Consider the following 25,233-nt stretch of genomic DNA (forward strand, 5'->3'; position numbering starts at 1 on the left):
AGAAAATACAAAGTACTTCTAGATACCATTATGGAAAATTTTATTTACATATATTTCAATAATATTGAATTATATATAATATTCAGGCAAAAATTTTATAGAAAGTAGAACATCTAAAAGACATTGCATGACTGAGTTCTTACATTCTCTGTACATGTATACAGTTTAGATAACTGATGATGTCATGGTTTATATGTGAATGTCTCATTTTCAGTTCCCTGCACCACAATCTTATAATTCAAAGAATGACTAAATATTTTTAAACAAATTGGTAAGTTTTTATCTCACAAGAAACTAAAAATGGAAGAGTTATGGAAAGATTGAGTTAAAATTTTTTTGTTTTTTTTTTAAAGATTTACTTATTATGTACACAGTGTTCTGCCTGCATACCTGCGTGACAGAAGAGGGCACAAGATCTCATTACAGATGGTTGTGAGTCACTATGTGGTTGCCGGGAACTGAACTCTGGACCTCTGGAAGAGGAACCAGTTCTTTTATCTGTCTGAACCATCTCTCCAGCCCTAAAGTTTTTTTTTATTATTCACGTAAATGTGTGTCCCAGTGCTATTATAACCACTAATAGCTTAATTGTGGCATTAAAAAAAAAAGCACAGTCACCTGACTCTACTCATTTGGTAAGAAGTGTGGGGGTACAATCATTTAAAAATACTTCTTGAATTTCTTCTTTCTTATTTGGGGAGCACAGTGAACTTTATTGGTAGTATATGCAAGAGTGGGACTCCCTAAGCCCTTCCTCTTCTTTTGAGGGTCTGAAATAGAGATTGTGAAGCGAAATGTTTAGTGTGTTGGTGGCTGAGTTGGGGCAGCCTGAGTTGATGGGACTTTCTAGCATTTGAGAGCCTCTCTTTCTCTCATGTTCTTTCTGAGATGAATAGTCCAGGGTTTCTTATTCTTTCAAGAGCATGTGATGATGAGGTTTCACCACCCTGTTGCTGTAGCCAAGTTCATTGACACCAGGAATTGAGCTTGACAAAAGTGGTCTTTGAAAGCAGTGCCAGCTCCAGCATCAAGCATCAAAAATAGAGGAGCAAATGACATTTTTACAGTCACAGGAGACAAGACAACCTGAACCTCATTGTAGCCCAGAATGCTTTTTAGGGGGTTCTCTGATGTTTGCTTACCACCTTCTTGATATTATCATATTTGGCTGCTTTCTCCAGGTTGTGGGTCAGATCCATAGTGGACACACCAGTGAACTTCCCTTTTATTTCTGGATTCATTCAGAATTCAGAGCCAGTGAATGTTAGGATGGTGTTCTCTTTTTTTTTGGAGGGGGGGGTCCAAGACAGGGTTTCTCTGTAGCTTTGGAGCCTGTCCTGGAACTTGTTTTATAGACCAGCCTGGCTTCGAACTCACAGAGATCCACCTGTCTCTGCCTCCCAAGTGCTGGGATCAAAGGTGTGTGGCACCACTGCCCAGCTAAGGATGGTGTTTTAAGCAACCCCAAGGCTATTATGTCACAGTTTCTTAGAAGGTACACTGAGTCTTCTAGGTGATGGTAACGGCATGGACTGTGGTCATGAGTTCTTCAATGATGAAAGTTGTTTATTGATGACCTTGACCCTTGGGGAATGTAGTTGAACTTTCTTATTGGACATTCTTTGGGACCTTCAGCTTCCCAATAATGACATGGAAACTTCTCATTAATTGTGAAAGCTTGGTCTTAGCTTAGTTTTTTTTCCCCAAATAACTCTTTAGATTTAAATTAATCACTGGGTTTTGATTCTACTGCGTGGACTGACTTTGTGGGAGCCTGATTTGTTTGGCTGCTCACCTTTCTAGACCTGGATGGAGGGGGATGACCTTGGACTTCCCGTGGGGCAGGGAACCCTGACTGCTCTTAGGACTAGAGAGGGAGGGGGAGGTGGGAAGGGGGAGGAAAAAGGAAGGCAGGGAGGAGGTGGAAATTTTTAATAAATAAATAAATAAATTTTAAAAAAGATTTAAATTAATCCACTTATATTAATCTACACTCTGCCGCATGACTAGTTACCTCTCCTCCATATTGTATGTCTAACTTCCTCAGTGTCTCACTGGCATTTCTTGCATGTATGTATAGATTCATTCCCTTTAGTTCCTCTTTCTACCCAGAAGTCCCATATGTTCTTTCCTGCTTAGCGATTGGCCGTTCAGCTCTTTATTAAACCAATCAGGTGTCTTAGTAGGTAAAATAGTGACACATCTTCACACAATGTGATAAAATATCCTGCAGTGGGGGATACACAGCTGGTGGCACAAGAGACAATGCTGACAGTCTGGTGTGAGTTTTTATACTTCTTGTGGTTCACACCTATCACAAACAAGAGGGTATCAGCAGAAGAGGCAGAGATGATGATCATTTTGGCTCTATAGTTTAAGCGGGTCCCCACCTATTTGGTGATAGTGAAAACACCAGTAGGTCCCAAAACATACTCAGTACCAGCATCACCCATTTGATGTTGGTGGGATCTCTCTCCTGGAAGATGGAGATGGCCTTTTCATTGAAGATAAGTTTCCTATTCTCAGTCTTGACTGTACTGTGGAAATTGTGTTGTGTAGAATCATACTAGAACTTCTAGACCATGTAATTGAGGTCAATAAATGGGTCACCAATGGTAACAATGTCCATTTTGCCAGAGCTGATGGCAGTCTGAGAGATCTGTGCTCATCAAGTCAAATTTATTTACTCTGATCCTCACCATCGTGTCTTAGGGATGAGACTGGCACTAAGTGAGAAAATATGGCTGTTTCTGGAAGAGGAAGGATCAGAGAACCATTTTCTTTTCTTTGACAAGGCCTCATGTAGCCTAGTCTGTTCTCACCTGGTTTTTGCAATACTGAGGGTCAAACTTAGGGCTTCATGCATGCTGGGAAAGCACTCTACCAATTGAGTTACAGTCCTAGCTCCACTTCTGGAAATTTCTTATCCCATGGATCACTAGAGTATAATAATGTCCAGAATATAATTCACTTCTACCCATTCTCTAAGGGAAAAGGAGTTCAACATGCTGGATGGATGCTCTTTATATAGCTAAAAAGCTTTATAATGAATACGTTATTAATGACATCTCAGGAGGCTTATTTTTACAAAGTTTTAAAACATTTGGCACAGAAAAATTTGGGAGTAAAGACAGAGATGAAGTAGGACTAGTCTTTATTCCTCACCTTTTTTTCCATCTACATTGGACAGTAATGAGGTGATCATAGGAAGGAAAGGTATAACCAGTGTTTATTGTTATGTGTGTCTTCCGTGGAAAAGGACAGTAGACAGGGCCTTTGGCTTCAAGTAATGTACAGTTGATATGAATGAGAAGAGTAAGAGGAAATTACAGGTCAGCATACCAGATTTCCCCAGAGTGGCGAAAACAAATCAACAGGACAACCAAACTAGTATTTGGAGAGAAGAAGCAGAGGTAATTAGGGAATGTTTGGAGACAGAAGTGCCTGAGCTCAAGCCTAAAGGACCAGTAAGAGCGAACCACATCGAGGGAGAAGTGAGAGTGTATATAGAGGAAGCAGTGTGCCTAGAACTCAGGGGGAAAACGTGGTAGGACCCCGAGGAACCTGGCAAGAACTTGCTGTGCAGGTTGGGGGTAGGTGGGTGGAGCTGGAGCTTGGTGTTGATTAAATTGGTGGACTATGAGGCTGGGAAGGGTGGGGAGGAGCCTGGATTCAGATGGTAACATTCATATATTTGATGCTGTGGTTTTGAGAAAGGGAGCCTGAACACTATGTAGCAAGAAAACAACTGACCAGATTTCCATCAGGAAATATCAAACCTACACACACCTTCAATCAGGAGTCTGAAGATGGAAGATTTCTAGTTTTAGGTCATCCTGGGCTGCTTAGTCAGATTGATGCAAAATCCCAAAAACTGGAAGAAGAGACAGAGGGAGAAAGAGAGGAAAGAAGTCAAGAATAGTGTAGAGAGTGGAATGCAGAGAGGGTGGAGACTGGAGTCTTGGTGAGAAGGGCTGTGTCTTTGAACAGATGTAACTGAATAGCCAGCATATTAATGAAAATTTCAGGAAGGGAAACTAATGGGTATTGAGTACTGGTGGGAATGGAAAGACATAGATTTTGTTATTGCTTATACACTGAGGTGGGCAGTGGAGGAAAGGGCAATCAGTTCTGAAAGAGAGGATGAATCTGGTTTAGGACAAGCAGAACTTTGGAGGAAATGGATTATCTAAGAGCTGATATTCAGTGTGCAGCTAGCTGGCCGATGGTGAGAAGAAGCTGGCTTTGCGCATTGCTAGCATTTAAGGTGAGACCTGAAGCAACTATAACAGCATAGATGAGCACAGAACAGTTAGTGGCTTGAGAGTAGTAGAGTCTAGTGTAGCATGCTTCTTGGTGCCTTATAAATATCAAATGCAGTAAGCACTTAATTTATTTAATCAATAGCTGTATTTTTAAGAAGTCATTATGCAATAAGAATTTTATATTTTGTAGTTGAATCATATACAATTTCTATTGCTATAGGAAGACAAAATTGTATTATATATATATTTTAAAATTGTGCATTTAATTCACAGATATATGCTTAATATATTCAAAAATACATATGTGTGTAGAGAGTAAAAAGCTGTCCACTTGGACCTTTCTCCTAGTCTTTTGTCCCCCTGAAGGCCTTTAAGATGATTTTCTATTTACTATTGATAATAAGAGAAATTTGATTTTTATTGAGCACTGCTACTTTACTTGCCTCTTCCCTTCCCCAAGGTTCCCATGCTCCCAATTTACTAAGGAGATCTTGTTTTTTTTCTACTTCCCATGTGGATTAGATCTATGTAAGTCTCTCTTAGTGTCCTCGTTGTTGCCTAAGTTCTCTGGGATTGTGATTTGTGGGCTGGTTTTCTTTGCTTTATGTTTAAAATCCGTTTATGAGTGAGTAATATGATACTTGTCTTTCTGTGTCTGGGTTACCTCACTCAAAATGATGTTTTCTAGCTCCATCCATTTCCTGCAAAATTCAAGATGTCGTTATTTTTTGCTGCTGTGTAGTACTCCATTGTGTAAATGTACCACATTTTTCTTATCCATTCTTTAGTCGAGAGCCACTTAGGTTGTTTCTAGGTTCTGGCTATGACAAACAAAGCTGCTATGAGCATAGTTGAGCACATGTCCTTGTGGCACGATTGAGCATCCTTTGGTAATACCCAAAAGTGGTATTGCTGGGTCTTGAGGAAGGTTGTTTCCTAATTTTCTGAGAAATCGCCACACTGGCATCCAAAGGGGCTATACCAGCCTGCATTTCCACCAGCAATGCAGAAGTGTTCCCTTTTCCCCACAACCTCACCAGCAAAACTTGTCATCAGTGTTTTTGATCTTTGCCATTCTTACAGGTGTAAGATGGAATCTCAGAGTTTTTTGACTTGCATTCTCTGATGACTAAGGATGTTGAACATTTCCTTAAGTGTCTTTCAGCTGTTTTAGATTATTCTGTTGAGAGTTCTCTGTTTAGGTCTGTACTCCATATTTTATTGGATTATTTGTTCTTTCGATGACCAGTTTCTTGAGTTCTTTGTATATTTTGGAGATCAGACCTCTGTCTGATGTGGGGTTAGTGAAGATCTTTTCCCATTCTGTAGGCTGTCGTTTTGTCTTGTTGACCGTGTCCTTTGCTTTACAGAAGCTTTTCCATTTCAGGAGGTTCCATTTATTAATTGTTTCTCTTAGTGTCTGTGCTGCTGGGGTTATATTTAGGAAGCGGTTCCCTGTGCCAATGCGTTCAAGTGTACTTCCCGCTTTCTCTTCTATAAGGTTCAGTGTGGCTGACTTTATGTTAAAGTCTTTGATCCATTTGGACTTGAGTTTTGTACATGGTGATAGATATGGGTCTATTTTCATTCTTCTACATGTTGACATCCAGTTATGCCAACACCATTTGTTAAATATGCTTTCTTTTTTCCATTGATATTTTTTGCTTCTTTGTCAAAAATCAGGTGTTTGAAGGTTTGTGGATTAATATCCGAGTCTTTGATTCAGTTGTTGGTCCTGCTGTTAGTTCTTATACTTATAGCAGGCTGTTTTAAGTACTGTAGCTCTGTAGTAGAGTTTGAAGTCAGGGATTGTGATGCCTCCAGAAGATCTATTATTATACAGGATTGTTTTGGTTATCCTGGGTTTTTTTTGCTTTTTCATATGAAGTTGAGTACCGTTTTTTCGAGATCTGTGAAGAATTTTGCTGGGATTCTGATGGGTATTACATTGAATCTGTAGATTGCTTTTGGTAAGATTGCCATTTTTACTATGTTAATTCTACCTTCCCAAGAGCATGGGAGATCTTTAAACTTTCTGATGTCTTCTTCAATTTCTTTCTTCAAAGATCTAAAGTTCTTGTCATACAAGTCTTCCACTTGTTTGGTTAGAGTTACTCTGAGATATTTTGTGCTATTTGTGGTTATTGTGAAGGGTGTTGTTTCTCTGATTTCTTTCCCAGCCCTTTTATCATCTGTGTACAGAAGGGCTACTGATTTTTTTTTTAGTTAATCATGTATCCTGCTACATTACTGAAAGTGTTTATGAGTTGTAGAAGTTCCTTGGTAGAATTTTTGGGCTTATGTAAACTATCATATCATCAATAAGCAGTGAGAGTTTGACTTCTTTTCTGATTTGTATCCCCTTGATCTCCCTTTGGTGTCTTATTGCTCTAGCTAGGACCTCAAGAACTATATTGAATAGATATGGGGAGAGTGGACAACCTTGTCTTGTTCCTGATTTCAGTGGGATCACTGGGAGTTTCTTTTCATTTAGTTTGATGTTGGCTGTTGGCTTGCTGTATATTGTCTTTATTATGTTTAGGTATGTTCCTTGTATCCCTGCTCTCTCCAAGACCTTTATTATGACGGGATATTGTATTTTGTCAAAAGCCTTTTCAGCATTTTTATTTTTCAGTTTGTTTATATAGTCGATTATGTTGACAGATTTTTGTATGTTGAACCATCCTTGCATTTCTGGGATGAAGCCGACTTGATCATGGTGGATTATAGTTCTAATGTGTTCTTGGATTCAATTTGCTAGTATTTTAGTATTTTTGCATCATTGATCACGAGTGAGATTGGTTTGTAATTCTCTTTCTTAGTAATGTCTTTCTGTGGTTTGGGTATCAGGGTAATTGTAGCCTCATAAAAAAAGAGTTTCAGTTTCTATTGTGTGGAATAATTTGAGGAGTATTGATATTAGTTCTTCTTTGAATATATTGTAGCATTCTAAGCTGAAACCATCTGGTCCTGGGCTCTTTTTGGTTGGGAGACTTTTGATGACTGTTTCTATTCTTCAACAGTTATAGGTCTGATTAATTTGCTTATCTAGTCTTGATTTAATTTTGGTAAGTGATATTTATCCAGAAAGTTATCCATTTCCTTTAAGTTTTCCAATTTTGTGGAGTACAGGTTTTCGACATATGACCTGATGATTCTCTGGATTTCCCCCATTTCTGTTGTCATGTCCCCCTTTTCATTTCTGATTTTGTTAATTTGGATATTCTCTCTCTGCCTTTCGGTTAGTTTGGATAAAGCTTTGTCTATTTTGTAGATTTTTCTTGAAGAACCAAGTCTTAGTCTCATTAATTCTTTATATTGTTTTGTTTCTGTTTTGTTGTTTTCAGCTCTCAATTTGTGATGGGGAACCTCAGCCAATCACATTCTGCTGCGTAGGGTGTGTCCCCCTGGGGCCACACAAAACAAATAAAAGATCAAAGTGCACTTGCGCCCTCCCTTTTGCTCCCTGCGTTTTTTCAGATTGCTGGAACCCCGGTATTGTAAGTTTTCCTTCCTTCTGTTTATTAAAGCTATATCTTTTATATTAAGCTAGTCTGGTTAATTTTTAACTACCGATCAACCTCGCCCCTTCAAATTTGATTATTTCCTGCCGTCTAGTTCTCTTAGGTGAGTTTGCTTCTTTTTGTTCTAAAGTTTTCAAATGTTCTGTTAATTCACTAGTGTAGGATTTCTTCAGCTTCTTTATAGTGCTATGAACTTTCCTCTTAACACTGCTTTCATTGTGTCCCATAAATTTGGGTATGTTGTGTGGTCATTTTCATTGAATTTTAGGAAGTCTTTAATTTCTCTCTTTATTTCTTCTTTGACTCATTGATGATTCAGGTGAGCATTGTTTAATTTTCATGTGTTTGTGGGCTTTCTGGAATTGGTATTGATGTTGACTTCTAGTTTTAAACCATGATGATCTGATAAGATACATTGGGTTATTCCAATTTTTTTGTATTTGTTGAGGTTTGTTTTGTTACCGAGTATGTGGTCAATTTTTGAGAAGGTTCCATGAGGTGCTAAGAAAGTATATTCTTTTCTGTTTGGATGGAATATTCTAGAGATGTCTGTTAAGTCCATTTGAGTCAAAACATCAGTTAGTTTCCTTATTTCTCTGTTCATTTTTTGTCCGTCTGACTTGTCCAGTGGCGAGAGGGGAGTGTTGAAGTCTCCCACTATTAGTGTGTGGAGTTTAATGTATGATTTAAGCTTTAGAAGTGTTTCTTTTACATATGAGGGTACCCTTGTATTTGGGGCATAGATGTTCAGTTTTTTTTTAATTTTATTAAATTATAAAAGTTTCCATTTCCGCCCCTCCTCCCAACACCCTCCCACTCCCCCCACTCCCTCTCCTCCTCCCTCTCCATCCCTAAGAGCAGTCAGGGTTTCCTGCCCTGTGGGAAGTTCAAGTTCCTCCCCCCTCCCTCCAGGTCCAGGGAAGGTGAGAATCCAAACAGACTGGATCGCCAAAATCCAGTATATGCAGAGGAAGCAAGTCCCAGTGTCATTGTCAGTGGCGTTTCAGAAAGGCTCCAGGCCAGCCACATCCAGAGAATCCAGCCACATTCAGAGAATCTGGTTGGATCACGTCCTCATTCAGTCCCAGTCCAACTGGCCTTGGTGAACTCTCATTATATCAGTCCCCTTGTATCAATGGGTGCTCGCATCCCTCGCAGTCCTGATTTCTTTTTCATTTTCTTCATCCTTCTGCTCCTCATTTGGACCGTGGAGGGCTCAGTCCAGTGCTCCAATATGGGTCTCCGTCTGTATTGCCATACAACGTCGGATGAAGGTTTCCTCTGCTCTTGCCTTCTTTGCTCACGTTCTCTTTCCTTCTGCCTCTCGTTTGGACCTAGGGAGCTAGGTCCAGTGTTCCAACGTGGGTCTCCGCCTCCATCTCCATCCATCGCCAGATGAGGGTTCTATGGTGATCTGCAAAATATTCATCAGTATGGTTGTGGGCCAAGGCCGGTTCAGGCACCCTCTCCTCTGTCCAGAGAACAATCTGGGGATCTCTCCTTGGACCTGGGATCCCCTTTATAATCAAGTCTCTTGTAAACCCTAAAAGATGTTCAGTTTTGAGATTTCCTCTTGATGGATTTTTCCTGTGACTACTATGAAATGTCCTTCTTCGTCTCTTTTGATTGATTTTAGTTTGAAGTCTATTTTCTTAGCTATTAGAATAGCTACACCTGCTTTTTTCTTAGGTCCATATGATTGGAATATTTTTTTTCTCAACCCTTTACTCTGAGATGATGTATGTCTTTGAGGTTGAGATATATTTCTTGTATGCAGAAGGATGGATTATGTTTTTGTATGCAATCTGTTAGCCTGTGCCTTTTTATAGGTGTGTTGAGTCCATTTATATTAAGGGATTTAATGACCATTGATTGCCTTCTCCTGTTAATTTAGTTTTCATTGTTGGTGATGTTAATTTGTGCGTTTTTTCCTTCTTTGTGGTTTACTGCTGTGAGGCTGTCAATTGTGTTTTTGTTGGTGTAGCCAACTTCCTTGGGTTGAAGTTTTCCTTCTAGTATTTTGTGTAGGGCTGGGTTTGTGGTTGTGTAGGTCTTTGTTAAATCTGGTTTTGTGATGGAATATCTTGTTTTGTCCTTCTATGGTGATTGAAAGTTTTGCTGGGTATAGTAGTCTGGACTGGCATCCGAGATCTCTTAATATCTGCATAATGCTTGATTATGACTTTCCGGCTTTCATTGTCTCCAAAGAGAAGTCAGGTATAATTCTGATAGGTCTGCCTTCTTATGTTACTTGGCCTTTTTCCTTTGCAGCTCTTAATATTCTTTCTTTACTCTGTATGTTTAGTGTTTTGATTATTATGTGGCAAAGAGACTCTTTTTTTTCTTTTGATCCAGTCTGTTTGGTGTTCTGTAAGCTTCTTTTATTTTCATAGGCATATCTTTCTTTAGGTTGGGAAAGTTTTCTTCTATGATTTTGTTAAATACATTTTTTTCTATGCTTTTGAGTTGAATTTCTTCTCCTTCTATATCTATCATTCTTAGGTCTGGTCTTTTCATGGTGTTCCATATTTCCTGAATATTTTGGGTTAAGCTTTTGTTAGACTTAATGTTTTCTTTAACTGATGAGTCTATTTCCTCTATTGTATCTTCAGCACTTGAGATTCTCTCTTCCATCTCTTGTATTCTGTTGTTCATGCTTGTGTTTGTGGTTCCTGATTGTTTTCTCATGATTTCTGTTACTATAATTCCCTCGGCTTGTGTTTTCTTTATTGTCTCTATTTCAGTTTTCAAGTCTTGAATAGTTTCTTTCATATATTTGATTGCTTTTTCTTGGTTTTCTTTTAAGGGATTTGCCGAAGTCTTCCAATATTTTTTTTTTTGTCTTTCCCTCCATTTCTTTGAGGGAATTTCCCATTTTCTCTTTAAGAGTTTCAAACATTCTCCTGAAGTTATTTTTTAAGGTAATTTTCTTCTGCTTCATCTATATTTGGTTGTTCAAGTTTTGCTGTTGTAGGGTCTTTAGGTTTTACTGGTGCTGTGTGTGTTCTTACCTTTTCTACTCATCTTTTTTTCTAATAGGTGTGGTTGGGGCTGTCTGAGATGCCTGTTGATTAATCTTCTAGGTGCCAGTGAATCCAAAGTTCGGATGGTTGTTCCTCATGGTACAGTCAGCACCATAGTGCTAGTTACCCTGTTGGTCATTCCGTGTTCCTGGAGATTGCTCAGCACTCCCAGGCTTTGCTCCATTTCCTTGGAGTTTACTATTTCAGGCCTACTTTGGCCTAGGTTACTGGCTTTGATCTGTTTCTGTAAATCCTGGTCTTGATCTCCTCCTGCAGAGGTCCCTGGCTTGCAGTTGGTCCTGCAAAGGTCTCTGGCTCCGGTCTAATCCCTCAGAACTCCCAGGCTTGGGTATGCCCAGACCTGCAGAGGATCTGGCTCGGGCTTACTCCCTCAGAGGTCCCAGACTCATGCTTGGACCTGCAGATGTTTCTGGTTCCTGCCTATTCCCTCTGAGGTCCCACATTCATGCCTGGACTGGCAGAGATGTCTGGTTCCTTCCTACTCCCTTGGAGGTCCCAGATTCACCCCCAGACCAGCAGAGGTCCTGGTTCAGGCCTAGTTCCTCAGAGTTCCTAAATTCATGCCCAGACTCAGGGGTCCTGGCTTAGGTCTACTCTCTTGAAGGTCCCAGATTCATGTCCGGACCCTCAGTGATCTCTGGCTCTGGCTCACTCTCTCAGCGCTCAGCCGTTACTCCCCTGTACCTGTTCCAGTGAAATTTGCTGTCTCGGGTCTGCTCTGAACCAGGTGGCTGGCTCAATCCTGGTCCACCAATGTCTCTGGACTGGATCGGCTCCCGCTCCTGTGGAGCTTCGAGATTGTGATTCTTCATGCTTGCCTTTGGCTCATAGATATGTTTTGTTAGTGTTCATTGACTAGTCTTCCTGGAAGAGGTGCTTACCTTTGCCCTTTATGATGAACAGTCTTGATGTTATAGGACATCCAGCTTCACAGTGGAAAGCTGAAGCCCTGCATTATGAACTCTGGGAATCTCTACAGAACTGGACAGATGCAGAGGAGAGATGTGCCATTTCCATGGTACAGAAAACCACTGGTGTATGAGTGTATGTAGACACGTAGCTGCACAACGAGATGGAACATCTAGGCGTTGTGATGTGTCTTTGAGATACATTCACATTTTAGTATACTCACACCAACTTCTAGAGTTAAGAGTAATCTTTAGGTAATATTAGTGAATAGTAGCCATGCGTAATTGCTAATTGTATTAAATGTTTCTACTAGTCCTGCTTTACTGTATGTAATGGACTTAGTATTCTAGGGTATATCTGATCTATGACCCTCATTAGAGGTATTAAAAGCCTAGAAGACATCTGGGGCATTAATCTTAGTGTTAAATGTACGTAAAAAATATGGGTTGAGGAAGATTGATACTTGATAGGAATGCTGAGATAAATCATATGATTGCCTTTGGTATATTTGCAGGATCTAGAAAAATTAATCCTGAATAAAAGAACTGTGAAGTTTCTGGACATTTCTTTGATGTCTTCAGAACTGACCTGTGATCTCCATTTTTGTAAAACAGTACTGTCCTGGTTTTAGTAATTAAAGCCACAAAGTTGAGATCTATCCTTAAACACTGTTCCTTATGTGCAGCCTACCAGAAGCCTATTGATGCCTCCTGCTTTCAGCACACAGAGAACCCTCTCCATTGCCAGCAGTCTACTGTGGCACTAATGCAGACTTCTGCAACAGCCATCTGCTTTCTCTTTCTGCTTGTATTCCGGCCTCCACTCTTATCCATTTGACATTTAAGCCAGAGTGGTCTTTTTGGAAACCTAAGCTAACTATGTTACTATTTTCTTCCCTTCTCTCTTATTTGAACCCAAATTCTTGTTCTCTTTATTTCCATCTCCTGTACCCCAGGCTGGCTTTGAACTCATTATGTAGCCAAGAATAACCTTGAATTTCTGATATTTCTGCATCAATTCCCAAATGCTAGTATTACAAGCATGCATCATCATGTCCAGTTTTATGTGGCCCTGGGTATCAAATATAGGACTTTGTGCACGCTAAACAAGCACGGTACCAACTATAGCCCTCACTTTTTAATCTACTGTTTTTCTTAGTGTTTGATTATTAGTATGGTTCTATTAACATTTATAAATGAGGACATAGGTAAGCAATTTTCTTTTATTTTTGGGTAAATACAGTCTTAGGAGTCCTTTCTTTCTGCTTGATTAAGACTGAGGTTTTTTCTACATGATCTTGATTGCTTTTTATGTTTTTTATATCTTGTTTTCTTTTTTGTTGTTGTTGTTCATCATCATCATCATCATCATCATCATTATTATTATTACAAATTTTCACCTCCTCCCTTCCTTCCATTTTCCTTCCTCTCCCCCTATTCCCCCTCTTCTTCCCTCTCCAGTCCAAAGAGCAGTTAGGGTTCCCTGCCCTGTGGGAAGTCCAAGGTCCTCTCCTCTCTATCCAGGTCTAGGAAGGTGAGGATCCAAACAGACTAGGTTCCCACAAAACCAGTACATGGAGTAGAATCAAAACCCAGTGCCACTGTCCTTGGCTTCTCAGTCAGCCCTCCATTTAGTCATCATTCTGTTCTGATAACTTTTCCCTATTACACTGTGCTACTCTATCATCCTTTTATATTTTATAATATCTGTTCTTATAATAACTAGTATGTTACATGGGGCATTTTAAGAAATGGAGAGAGAGAGTTCAGTTGATAAAGTGCTTGCTGTGCAGCATGAGTTTAGAGCCCTATAAACTATGTAGAGAGTTTGGGACTGGCCTGTGTCTGTAATCCCTACTGGTATGTCATGGGTACAGAGTGAGGTGGATATCAGGGCCAGCCAGTTAAACTGAAAAACAGTAAGTTACAGGTTCAGGGATAGTCCCTGTCTGAAAAAATAATGTGGGGAATAATAGAAGACACCAGCTGTCCACCTCTGGCCTCATATATGCATTTTTGGGTAGATACACCTGTATACACATTGCACATGCTGAATCAGAAATTCCTAACACTTTTTATTATCCTGAGAAGTGTCCAAGGAATTTAGCATACTAGCCACAGAAGAGAAGCAATGGGTATTTTAACCAAATGGAAAAACAACTTCATTCTGTTAATAAAAAATGCATTTGCACTTGTAAGCTGCTATTTTTTTGTATCAAGTTAGCAAAATGTGTTTGTGTGTATGGGTGTGGATGTTATGGTAGGGAGTGTATGAAGGGGTGGAGAGTGTGAAATACAGAGAACAGGACATTGCATGCAGGCAAGAGTGTAAGAAGACATTCTCATATTCTCCTTGTGGAATGAAAACTGCCACAATGTAGCTTGGGAAGATGGGTATTAAAAATGTTTGTAGAAATGCTTTGACTTCAAATTCTTGAGGCCTATCCTAAGGAAATAATCATGGATGAAGACAGTAATTTACATGCAAAAATGATACAAGGTAGATTAAAACCCAAATCAAACATGTTTAGATGTTTAGTTGTAGTAGGATTCTCTAGAGTAACAGAATGAATCTTTCTTTCTCCTCTCCCTCTCTCCCTCCCTCCCTCCCTCCCTCCCTCCCTCCCTTCCTCCCTCCCGCTCTCTCTCTCTCTCTCTCTCTCTCTCTCTCTCTCTCTCTCTCTCTCCCAGTGTGTGTGTATTCTCTCTGTCTACACACATACACACACATACATATAAAGGGGCTTTATTAGAATTACTTAAAGGCTGTGGTCCAGCTAATTCAACAATGGCTAGCTGTGAATGGAAAGTCCAAGAATCCAGTGGTGTTCAGTCTGTGAGGCTGGATGTCTCAGCTGGTCTTCAGGATACCCTGGAGTCCTGAAGAAGTTGGCTCTAATGCCAGTGAAGGAACGGACTTGCCAGGGAGAGTGAGCATGAGAGCAAGCAGACGAAGAGCAAAAGCTTCCTTCTTCCACGTCGTTAGGTTTCCAGCAGCAGATGTGACCCAGGTTAGAGGTGGTTTTTCCCAGCTCAAAAAATCTAGATTCAAGGCATGTCTTTCTACCTTGAAGTTCAAGATTAGAAGTGGGTCTTCCCACCTTAAACTAAGCAAAATACCTCAGAGATATTCCCTCATTTTGGGGTTTTAGTTAATTCCAGATATAGTCAAGCTGACAACCAATAATAGCCATCACAGTAGTAATTTTTAACTATGATAAATCCATGCAACTAACAAAATTGAGCAAATAAGGCAAAGCTAAGAAAATATTGCAACGAAAGAGGTGATGTTTGTGTAATGTTGCTGAGTGAGAAAATACCCGTAGTATATTGAGTCACAGTAAAAAGAACAATGAGACATCACAGTAATAGTTGTTATTATGGTTTGAATTACAGCCTTATGCTTTCTGTTATTTTCTGTGTTTCTAAAGTATATGTATATGGTTATCAAAAATAAAATTCTTATATTGTCTACTTGTTCCACAGAAATGTGTGGATGATAAAATCACATGAAAATATTTAACCAGAGAAGCATGCTAAAAATACTCAACAACATGGAAAGTGTTAGTCACATACATTAAAGTAAAAATAGCACTCTATACATTATCTAGTTGTTTTGAGTGTGTGTGTGTGTGTGTGTGTGTGTGTGTGTGTGTGTATGTGAGAGAGAGAGAGAGAATGAGAAAGAGAGAGATCAAATATTGACAGTACTGATCTCTAGGTAGCATATATTTTTTGGAATTGCTTTAACCTTTGAATTTTTAAAATTTATTTTTATTTTATTTAATTGGTGTTTTGCCTCCATGTATGTCTGTGTGAAGGTGTCAGATCTTGGAGTCACAGACAGTTGTGAACTGCCATGTGGGTGCTGGGAATTGAACTGGGGTGGTCCTCTGGAAAAGAAGTCAGTAATTTTAATCACTGAGCCATCTCTCCAGCCCCCTAATTTTCTTATTTTGCTTTGATTTTTATTATGATTCAGTTTTCTCACTGATGTAACAAAATGTCTGACAGTAACAAGGGAAGGAAGGTTTATTTTGGCTTATAGTTCCTGTGCTGGCTAGTTTTATGTCAACTTGACACAAGCTAGACTAATTGGGAGTGGAAGGAGCCTCGATGGAGAAAATGCCTCCATGAGATCCAGCTAGGGCATTTTCTTAATCAGTAATTAATTGGTGTGGGAGGGCCCAGCCCATTGTGGGTGGTGCTATCCCTGGTCTGGCAGTCCTAGGTTCTATTACAAAACAGGCTGGAAAAGCCATGGTAAGCAAGCCCATCCATGGCCTCTGCATGAGTTTCCTGCCTCCAGGTTCCTTCCTGCTTGAATTCCTGCCCTCACTGCTTCTGATGATGGACTGTGTGTTCTGTGGGATTGTGAGTGAAATAAACCCTTTCCTCCCCAAGTTACTTTTGGTCATGGTGTTTCATCACAGCAATGTCAGCCCTGACTAGGACAGTTTCAATGGTGTCAGTTATGGTTGTTTTACTCTACATATCTGGCATGACATGATGTGTGGCAGAGACTGTTCTTGGTAAGTAGAAGCAGAAAGGGGAATACAGGAAGAGTTCAGGGCAGCAGATAGGCTTTAAGGGCATGTCACCTTCTTCCTCTTCAACTGATTTCTGCCTCCATACTATAAATCCCAAGTGATAGTCTCTATGATCTAACTGCTTCTGGAAACATTAAGAGATGTATTTTTACCGATACAGATGTTTCTTTATTCTTTTTGTTTGTTTTGTTTTTCAAGACAGGATTTCTTCTGTAGCTTTGGGGTCTGTCCTGGGACTTGTTCTGTAGATCAAACTTACAGAGGTCTGCCTGTCTATGCCTCCCAAGTGCTGGGATTAAAGGCATGTGCCACCACCGCTTGACCAATACAGATGTTTCTAAAATCTGTCAAAATTGACTATCACCGAGCACCCTTCTATAGACTTAAGTACACTTTTGCATCTCTCAGTTTTCCATATAGACCACTCGCTTTATATTCTGTTTTATTTATGTATATTAAAAGTCAAATTAATGTTTATCCTCTATACTGTACTTTATACTTTCAAAGACACCTAAAATATTTGACATGGAAGGAAGGTTAGAGTTAGAGAAACTGGAAAGAAATGTTCTTGTAATTAAGTTAGAATTTATTAAATGAAGGCCGGGGAGATAGCTAATGGGAGATGGCTCAATGTTATAGTGATTGCACAATAATGAAAACCTGAATTTAGATCCACAGTACTTACATAAAAACTGGATGCTGTGGTGCTCACCTATAACTTCAGTTCCACGATTGGTGACAAGGTAGGTAGACCTCTGGAGCTCTACCTAGCCATTCTAGATGAAACAGCTGAGCCTTGGGTTCAGTAAAAGAAACTCTCAAAAATAAGGTGGGTAGTGATAGAGAAGGAAACCTGATGTTAACCTCTGGTCTCTGCATATGCACCCTCATGCATACCACACACACACACACACACACACACACACACATACACACACAGTAAATAATTAATTAAATAGGATAAATTTCCATACAACTTTAAAGAGATGTATTATCATTTCACTTAAAGATATATATATATATTATTTTTTAGACTTATTATTTTTATGTATATGTTTGCCTTAATGTATGACTGTGTATCACATACATGCAGATGCCTGAGAAGGCGGTGAGCTTCCATGTGGGTGCTGGGAATTGAACCCTGGTCTTTTACAAGAAGTGCTTTTAACCTCTTGTTAAACTCTACAGCTCCATGTATTTTAATTGTAATTGCATTCATTGTGTGTGTGTTTGTGTGTATGCATGCAATAGAATTCATGTGGAGGTCAGCTTTCAGGAGTCAGTTCTCTTCTTCTAGAACATGGGTCTTGGAGATTAAACTTAGGTTGTCAGGCTTGGTAGCAAATGCTTTCACTCATAGAGCCATCTAATTGACCTTGAAGATCTAAGACTATATAATTTTCTGTTAAACATATAGTAATGATAAAAATGCCCTTGTGTTGTTTTTTTAAAAAGATATTTGAACTTTTTAATTTTTAATAATTAAGATATAATTTACATAGAGAAAACATGCAGATTTGAATTGTGCAGTTTTGAAAAAGGTAATCACACTCTCAAGCTATATTATGTAGGACATTTTTGTAACCCTGGGAAAGATCTTTCATACCTCTTTTGTCATCATTTACATGTAATCTCTTTAAACTTTACCACCGGAGATTACTTCGGTCTTCCATAAAATTCTATAAGACAAAATTCTGTATTTTCTTTTAGGTCTAAGATCATTTGTTCAATATGATTTTGAGATCAATCTGTGATATATGTATTAGGTATGTATTTTTTACTGCTGAGTAGTATCCACTGCTTTTTTTTTTTTTTACCACAGTCTATCCATTCTCATGTTGACTGACCATATATCTACTCAAATACTGGCTGCTTTAACATTGAGCCTGATCAGTTTGTAGCTGTTTCACAAATCTCTGCATGCCATCTGCTTTCCTTTTCCTGTTTGGTGGGGCTTGCAAACCAGGCATTTGCCTTGCAATAAAGGGTTGGCTTTCAGACACTTATAACAAGGACCACCATAGAGAGCTGAAGTCCCAGATGGCCACATCAGCAATTTAGCTTTTAAACAACAAATAGTGGGCCTGCAAATCAGTGAGGGGCTCCAATTACTAAGAAAGAAAAAAAGAAAGAAAGGAAAAAGAATGGAAGGGCTAAGATCCAAGAAGCTATCCCAGGTACCATCCAATAGAAAAGCCAGTGCATGAATTTAAATCCCAGCAGTTGTCACAACACTGGAAGGATCCCTAGCCAGCCCTAGCCAGTGTTCCAGAGTGCCTGATCTGGGCTCCCTTCTGCTGTAGCTTTTTGGGTTGAGATCACTAGTGCTTGAAACCCTGGTTGTGCAGTCCTTGTCTACCCTTCCAGCAGAAGTGAAATTAAAGAGCAAAACAAAAACCCACTCTTAACTCCTGGAAATGAAAAGCACAGACTCAAATAATTTCCTGTGTTAGGGTACTTCAGACTACCCCAGATTAGAGGTTGAGTTGTAGGTTTGAGAAACCTAGGCTCATTTCTTGTAGAGTTCGGGCAGCTCACAACAGCCTGTAACTGCATGTGTGCATGCATACTTCAGATACACATATGTTTGCATAAATATAAATAAAATATTTCTTTTCCTCTGTTCTACCACTAACCAGAAAGCCTCATGTCTCACCCATTCCAGAGTCTTGGCATTAAGTTCAGGTGAGCTGAGTGCATCTATAGTAGCGGAGTATGAAAGGCAGGGTACAACTAAGTTATCTTGTTAAAAGCATTGTTACAGGGAGGGTAATTGTGGCTGACCAAAGACAGACCTCATTAGGTAGTGGCAGGTCCAGACAGCCCTTTCCATTTCCTGTGCCAGGAGGACTCTCTGGTTCTGGAGCCTCTAGGAAGCTGACACCAGACACAGGTGCAGCAGCAGTCCTTGCTTCACAAACCCAGTCTCCGATCTCAGATGACTTGTGCTTTGGGGACTATACAATTTCCTTGAAGTTGCTAGTCTTAGAAAGCACTTCAGTTATTTTTTCCTATGTTACCACATCTCTTTCAGTTTAAATTTTGATGTGAGAACAAGACACAGATTGTGTTCAGCCCTAGGAATATCTATAATATCAAATGGTAGTTTTCTCACAGACCTTAGCCAAAAATGTTTCAGAAAACATTTTTAAAAGAGCTTTCCCTTGGGCTGAAGATGCAATTCAGAGGTTAAAAGCACTTGTTTGTTCTTGCAGAGGACCTGGGTTTCATTCCTAGCATCTACATCAGGCAACTCAAAACAGCCTATAACTCTTGGTTATAGACATTGTGATTGCCTGCATAAGACCTGCACAAAATCAACCCAATCAACATTCTAGCATGGAGTTGGGAGGGAGCAGCTCTTAAGCTTCCAACTGAGGGGCTACTAACAGTTGACTTCTAGGGAAGGAGAGTCAGTTTTCTTTAAGTGTGGCTCTTTGTAGGTTATCAATGCTTCAGTGCATGGCCTCATACCTGTGAGTTTTTCAGCAGCACAAATAGGACTTCATGAGTCATTAAAAATAAGCAAGATGAGCTGGGTGTAGTGTTGCATGCCTTTAATCCCAGCACTTGGGAGGCAAAGGCAGGAGGATCTCTGTGAGCTCAACACCATCCTGGTCTACAAAGCAAGTTCCACAAAGAAACCCTGTCTTGAAAAACAAAAACAAAAAAGCAAGATGAGTGTGGATCTGAGAGGAGTTGGAATAGTAGGGTATATGAGTATGATCAAAATGCATTGTTGAAGTTCTTAAAGAATGAATAAAAATAGACAAACAGGTTTTGTAATTGAAATATTGAAATACACCCCCACACTCTACCCTTCTTATTAATCAGAGAAGACTCTAATGTTTTAGATCTAGAAACAATCTCCTTTTATTGTTGATTAAGTTTATTATTTGACAATTAAAGAAAAACCCTTCCTTGGGGCCAGAGATGGCTCAGCAGTTAAAAGTGCTAGTGGTGCAAGTTGGTCTGTGAGTTTCAAGGACTATTCATTTGTGTGAAATTGCAGAGGACCATGAATAGTCAAAGCAATCTTGAAAAATTAAGTTGGGAGACCTCCATGTCTCAGATTCAACTTTAACTATGAAGCTATAATAAACAATGTGGTACTGATATAAGAATAGGCATGTAGATAAGTAGAATAAAACTGAGAATTCAGAAATAACCTGTGTGTATATGGCCAATTGAATTTTGAAAGTGATGTTAAGAGTATTCAACAGTGAAAGGATACTGTCTTCAATAAAGGGCATCAAGACAGTTCAATATCTTTATGTAAAATAGGTTGTATCAAAATGCCATATGCTAAATAGTAAATGAATCAAAGACCCAGTTATGAGAGCAAAATCAATGATATTCTCTCAAGTAGACATAAAGCAAATCTCTTTTAAAAAGGTTTTATGTATATGAGTGTTTTGCCCGCATGTATGTACATGTATCACATGCATGCATGGTGCCTATGGAGACCAGAATAGGCCATCAGATTCCTTGGAACTAGAGTTATGGGTGGTTGTGAGCCACAATGTGAGTGTTGAGAACCAAGCATAGTCTTCTAAAAGGGTAACAAATGTTCTTAAATACTGAACTAGGTCTCCAACCCCAAAGGCAAATCTTTAAAAATTTAAAAATATTATTTGTATGTATATGTGATGGTAAACATCTGTGTGCCATGACAAAAGTGTCGAGATGAGAGGACAGTTAGGATTCTGTTCTCTGCCCACTGTGGGTTCTACTACTTGAACTCAGTTTGTTAGATTTTGGCAACACGTGCTGTTACCTTTTGAGTCATTTTAATGGTTATGGGTAAATTTTGTTGAACTTGGATCCAAACAGTGAATAAAAATTTGGCAATTGAAGTACATCAAAATTTAATACTTTTGTGGACCAAGAGATAATTTATCAAGTAAATGAAAATAACTTATTGTTGTCGGAGTTTCTGTCCTGCCCAGTTCCCGCAATCATTAAGTCCCCAAGAAATCACACAGAGGTCTACATTAACTATAAACTGATTGACCCATTAGCTCAGGCTTCTTATTAACTCTTATAATGTATATTAGTCCATTATTCTTGTCTATGTTAGCCACATGGCTCAGTACCTTTTTCAGGGGGGCAGTCACATCTTGCTTCTTCTCTGATGGGGGCGGGGAAGGACTGCAGAGGAATGGGCTTCTTTCTTCCCAGAATTCCTTGACCCACCTCTACTTCTTGTCTGGTTGTCCTGCCTATACTTCCTGCCTGGCTACTGACCAATCAGCATTTATTTAAAGTATAATTGACAGAATACAATTGTCCCACACCAACTTACAGAACAGGAGGAAAATTTGAAAGTCTTTTAAGGGGCTAACTATCTGTAATCTTAAAACTGAAAAACAAAACCCAATTAAAATATGGGTAAAGGACTTGATTACATTTTTCCTAAGAAGATGCATGAATGTCTATACACATGGAAAGATAGTCATCACCATTAGTCATTAAGGAAATGCACAGCAAGACCGTAGTGACATACCACTTCATACCTGTAGGATGAATGCAATCTTGAAACAGAACAGAACATAAATCCTCAAAGTTATAAGTATTGGTGAGGATGTGAAGAGTCCCCACCACATACTTTGCTGGTAGGAATGTAAAATAGTGTAGCTTCTGTTGTAAACAGTTTGTTAGCTCCCTAAAAAGGTGAATGCAGAATTATCATGTGCCCCAGCAATTGGAAACATGTTTTCAAATATTTAATGTTTATAGTAGTTTTAGTAACAGCAGTACTGTTAACAGTGGTCAAAGATGGAGATAATCTAGTATTCATTAATACATGAGTCAATAAAAATTGTGATTCATACAAATGTTTTTTTACATAAAAATAAATGAAGTAGTGACACATAATACAATTTAGATGAAACACGAAATTAAGTGAAAGAAGACAGGCATGGAGGGTCACGTTGCATGATTACATCTATATGAATTATTCTGACGAAGTTGGGCATCATGGCTCACACCTTGTAATTCCAGCACTTAGGAGAACGAGGCAGAAGGATCTCTGTGGGTTCTATTCTAGTCTGCTACATAGTGAGTTCCAGAACAACACACAAAAAGAAATAACCCAAAGAAATAAAGCAAATTAGTGATTTCTAGGGATTAAGGAGGGGTACTAGAAGTACCTGAGTGCCAGGTTTCATTTTGAATTGTTGAAAATATTTTGTGATGAGGTAGAAGTAATCGTTGTTCAATACTGTGAATGGTCTAACACTGTGCATTCAAAAGTAGTTAATACTACATTATGCACATTTTGCTTCAATTAAAAATTATGTCATAATGAATAGATAATTATGTCATATACTTTCTGTGATCTCACAAATGTAGTTTTGATATATCATTTTTATTTTCTTAACTTTGGAAAGCTTCTACCCTGGACTAAATGATTTAAAATGTAGTCTGGTCTGACATTGATCATCTTTATTTAACTTTGAAAGGGATGTCTAAAACAATTTTGTATTGTTTGGAGATGCAGCAAATTTTGATTTTATGAAAGTGTATAGAAATTCTTAAAGACTTAGTAAGAAAGGAAGTTGCAGTGATGTTTGGTGACTCTTTCTGTGCTACACTGGTAGAAATGTTTGTGTTACTTTACAACCACTGTGAGTGCTTTTTGTTACCAGTAGAATTGGTGCTGGGAATAAGGAAGCCTATTTTCAGTTCCTTCCAAGAGAGTTTATGCACAATTTAAACACATTGATTTCTTTATCTTCCACCTGCTTCGAATTTTTGAAGGCTGGATTTTAAGTTGCACTCTGTCAGGTGGAGCTGAGGGCGAGAAGAGCTTCTCATACAGAAACAGATGTGTGTCAGTCATGAAGCTTTTCTTTATGAATACATCAGTGGCTTCTGGCCTATAGTCACTGTTCTATTTTTTGAGTCCTTGCCTTTTTAGATGTATTTACATTAATGTCTTGTGTACTCCCATCTGATGGATTTTATGACTCAAATACACCATCCAGATTCTAAGATTCTAGAGCTATGAAGCAAACAGTATTCATTTGGTCTGTAGTGAACGAAGATGGCAGCTTCTTACATGGTAAGCATTGTGTCCAAGACAGCTGAACTGGAGTAAAGAAATGTCTTGCTTATTTTGTGACTTTAAAGTTAGAGGCTATTTGGTAAACATAACAAAATAGCTAAAATAAATAGAATAAGTCAGAGAGGTGAGTATAATAGCTTAAGATAATAATTGCTTCTGGTTTTCATATCATTATGTAACATGAGGGGGCCGGCTTGTTGGGGTATCTGTCCCGCCCAGTACCCCACAGCCGGCAAGCCCCAAAGGAAAATCACACACAAGACTCCATAAGATTATAAACTGATTGGCCCATTAGGTCAGGCTTCTTATTAGCTCTTATAACTTATGTTACCCCATTATCCTTATCTATATTAGCACATGGCTCCGTACCTTTCTCAGCAGGGCAGGTTCCATGCTGCCTCTTCAGTGGTCTTCGCAGGAATGACTAAGGGGAACCTCCCTGCTTCCCAGAATTCTCCTGTTCTCATTGCATCACCTCTACTTCCTGTCTGGTGTTCCCGCCTATACTGCCTGCCTGGCCAATCAGTGTTTTATTAAAATATGATTGACAGAATACAGACAATTCTCCCGCATCATTTCCCTCTTTTTTTTTTTTTAACAAAGGAAAATACCCAGCCAATAGTCGCTGAAGCACGAGCCCACAGTGCTGCGGGAGGGCCTTCCGCTCCGTCAGCCAATAGCCGCTGAAATACCAGTCCACTGGGGTGTGGTATATTTCTCTTTTAAAAAGAGCCACAGATCTCGGCTCGGGCCTCTTGGTTCCGGTGCTTGGTCCGGGCTCCTGCTCCCGGCTCCTGCTCCAGCGACTAGGCTCCCTTCCTGACGGTTTATGGTGTATGTAAGTTTTACCCCCCAAAATAAATAACCCCTTAAAACATAACTGGTGTGGGATTGATTCGCCGTTATTTGGCACCCAATGTGGGGCGCCATATGTAACATGATGGGCCGGCTTGTTGGGGTTTCTGTTCCCGCCCGGTACCCCACAGTCGGCAAGCCCCAAAGAAAAATCACATAGAGTCTACATTAAGTTATAAAGCTGATTGGCCCTTAGTGGCAACTCCCAAGGAAAATCACACACAGGACTCCATAAGATTATAAACTGATTGGTCCATTAGGTCAGGCTACTTATTAGTTCTTATGACTTATCTTAACCCATTATTCTGATCTATGTTAGCCACACGGGCTCAGTACCTTTCTCAGTGTGACAGCTTACATGTTGCCTCTTTGGTAGTCTGCGCAGGAATGGCTGAGGAAGTTTCCTCCTCCCTAGCCTTCTCCTATTCTCATTGCCTTGCCTCCACTTCCTGTCTGGTTGACCCACCTATACCACCATTTTCCTCTTTTTTTTTTTAAACAAAGGAAAATACCCATAGTCCATTTGTTGGGAATGTGGGCGTAGTATTTCAGGCTACTTCCTGCTGGTTGGGGGCGCTGATAGTCTTATGGGGACCTAAAGAAAATTTAGAGTTATAATCAAGTCCTGACTGAAGTATTCTGGGAGTCTTGATCATCTCAGGCAGCAGCCTTGAATCTGTTCTGGATATAGAACTCAGACATCTGGGCCATCTATTACTGTCGGAGATTTTTTAGGTAGCCTCCCTTGGTCAAAGGTGATTTTTCTTAACTTTGAATAAATCCAGAGCCTCTCGTTTTCTGTGGAAACAAAAGCAGAATCTTTTCTCTAAAGTAACATACCTTTTGACTTCAATTTTGAAGCCAAGATATTTTTAAAATATCTATATTGGATTAATTTAGCACCATTTATAAACAAAAGTCTTTTAGCAGCTGTTGCTCCTTTCTCAGCATTTAAACAATTCAAAGAGAGCATAATAGCATATAGTATCAAGATTTTCTGTGTATTTTTTATTTTTAT

General features: G+C 39.3%; 1 protein-coding gene and 1 long non-coding RNA gene across 2 annotated transcripts in view; both read left to right on the top strand.

Moving 5' to 3' along the window:
- Nucleotides 1–25,233, top strand: part of Zhx3 (zinc fingers and homeoboxes 3) — an 87,187-nt gene that overhangs the window by 14,809 nt on the left and 47,145 nt on the right.
- On the top strand, nucleotides 18,000–24,240 carry LOC148120582 (uncharacterized). The gene is made up of 2 exons (XR_015739136.1): nucleotides 18,000–18,057; nucleotides 23,964–24,240. It is a non-coding gene; the product is annotated as an uncharacterized LOC148120582 (long non-coding RNA).

The sequence above is a fragment of the Myodes glareolus genome, chromosome 10, assembly GCF_982192425.1.
Source record: "Myodes glareolus chromosome 10, mMyoGla1.1, whole genome shotgun sequence".
In the NCBI taxonomy this organism is placed as follows: domain Eukaryota; kingdom Metazoa; phylum Chordata; class Mammalia; order Rodentia; family Cricetidae; genus Myodes; species Myodes glareolus.